Source organism: Aquarana catesbeiana, linkage group LG02, assembly GCF_042186555.1.
Source record: "Aquarana catesbeiana isolate 2022-GZ linkage group LG02, ASM4218655v1, whole genome shotgun sequence".
NCBI classification, from domain to species: domain Eukaryota; kingdom Metazoa; phylum Chordata; class Amphibia; order Anura; family Ranidae; genus Aquarana; species Aquarana catesbeiana.
In genome coordinates, this window is record NC_133325.1 from 448,920,736 (window position 1) to 448,923,289 (window position 2,554).

The window sequence follows — 2,554 nt, forward strand, 5'->3', positions numbered from 1 at the left end:
GTGAAGGAATCCAAATGGTTTTTGATTCTTTCCTCCTGTTCTTTAAAGGTAGACTTTTCAGGTATTGCAGCTTGGAATATATTTTGTCAATGTCTTTGTCAATATTGATTATACATTTGCGATATTCCTCATTAAGGTGTTTCATCATAGACATGGTGCATTTCTGTAAATTATTTTCCCATTTTTTCTTTTTTTTTTTTTTTTTTAAGGTTTATTAAACAATGACAAACATTTATGATCTTGGTCTCTCCTTCTTGCCTTTGTACAAGGCCAACAGGGAAACATTGGCTACTTTGACAACCTTGAATCGCACACCAAGAATGTCACCAACGGCATGACCAGCACGACCAAATCCAGCAACCAACACTTCATCATTTTCCTCAATAAAGTTCAGAAAACCGTCGTTTGGTACGAAAGCTGTAATTTTCTTGCCGTTCTTGATCAACTGCACTCTGACGCACTTCCTGATGGCAGAGTTTGGCTGTTTAGCCTCAACGCCAACTTTTTCCAGGACGATTCCTTTAGCATGGGAAGCACCTCCAAAAGGGTTAGCCTTTAGGGCAGTCCCCAAGTGGGCCTTCTTGTACTGCTTGTCGTGCCATTTCTGCTCACGTCAGTGGTTACGGAGCTTTCTTGCTGTACGAAGACCACGGCACTTGCCCATCTTGCCTGTCCCAGGGCCGACTGCGACCATCAACCTCCTCTAGAATCTGAAAAATCTGTATCCTTAGGCCAAAGGGGTTAATGTCCTTCCTTATGTACCTCTCAAAACTCTCAGTGTGTCAAAATGGAGCTGCCTTTTTCTCCACCATTTTCCCTAGTTGGAAAGATAGTGAAGTTACTTCAGATTGAGAAGATTGTTTTGTGTCATGCTTCTTGTAGTAACCGGCCATAAGAGCCTCCCATTCTTGTCCTTGGAACATAACCCAAACACTGCTTGCTTATATATAGAAGTATTTGAAAAGATAAAAGAATTAACTTTATAATATGATAAATAATACAAAATTTGTAATAGTTTTGTTGAATCAATTACAGATATTCGCTCCCACAGAATTGGGAAGACTTGAGCATAAATTATTTTAATGATAATGGTTGATTCAGGTGAAAACTGGGGGGGGGGGTGTTTGGGTATCTGCTACCCTCTAAGCATGAAAGTTTAAAGTGGATTCACCTCATGGGCATGCGCAGGGGGGGTGCCAGGTGTGCCTGGGCACATCCTAATCACTATGTGTGTTGCCGATTCCCCCTACTGCCTGGGTTTCCCTCCTCTCCTCCTGTTGGCCCCGCAGTGCTGCTGGCTTTCCTCCTCTCCTCTCCGCCCAGCTGATGCAGGGGATGTTTCAGGATGGAGTGGGGCAAGGGGCTGGCAAATATGTAATTTACCAGCGGATTCCATTTGTAAATGAACACAGTGAACACACTCACTGACTGTGTTTGTTCATAACTGAAACATAGTGAACTGTGTTTACTATGCTTCAGTTTGTGAATGAACAGGAAGCCGCTCAGCACAGAGCACTTCATATTCATTCACTGTCCAGTGCAGCTGAGGCTGCAAAGAAAGGCATGTGTGTTTGAGCTTTAGGGTGCACACCCTAATGCAATAGGCTGCGCACACCTATGATTCACCTAAAGAGACCTGATTGTTGCCAACATCCCATACTGGATAACCCTGGCTAACCAGGGTTATCCAGTATGGGATTTTTTTTTGCTGGCCATACCAACAATTGTTTACTATATTGCTTATACCTCTACCACATAGGTCACTTGTGATCATTTATACATTTTTTTTCAAGAATTGTAACACGCCTTTACTACTATACTGGTATGACTCAACATACCATTAGTACACCATTATGGCATTATGGTAACAACACATTGCTTATTTTGATGCTATGTACCTATACATTATCATCCTGCACGGGCGGTTTACTGGATCGGGACACAAACTTTGAATCCTTTTCCTGACATGCCCTTATACTGCGATCTTACCATCACGATTGTGCATCGATCAACTTTTCAACGATGTAGATATTAATATACAGTCTCAATATCTAATTAAAGTATAGCTAAACAAACAAATTCTTCCATATATACATGTATATACATATCATTTCCGATCACCATGGTACTTCAGTGCATTTTGCCGTTCTGTGTCCGGCCACCTTATGCCACCAGTAAGCTAATCTTCACCTCTGAACCCCTGAAGCTCTGACACGCTTTCTGGAACTTCTACATATCTAGGCACAATACCAATAAGCTCCAGAGGTTATTCTCGGGACCACAGCGGGACCATTTTTGATCATCCACTCTTACGCATGGTTTTCTTTTTACATCTGTGTATAACTTACCTGTATACACATATCTTGCTATTGGCAGCACTGAAACACAGTATCCAGTTGATCGGTGAATGTTCCCAGTTCCATCTCCCATGATGCTCATTCCTTGTCTATTGGATTCTTGTATACTTAAACTTCTGCTATGTTCTGTTATAGATTGTTATATGTCTTGATATCTCCTGAAAAAAATTACCCTGGTAAAGGGATTAATATTGAAA

The 2,554-nt window shown here is 41.4% G+C and overlaps 1 pseudogene; it reads right to left on the reverse strand.

Annotated features, from left to right (window-relative positions):
* Positions 1-206: 206 nt before the first annotated feature.
* LOC141129956 (small ribosomal subunit protein uS12-like) lies at positions 207-679 on the reverse strand (annotated as a pseudogene).
* Between the last annotated feature and the right edge of the window lie 1,875 nt (positions 680-2,554).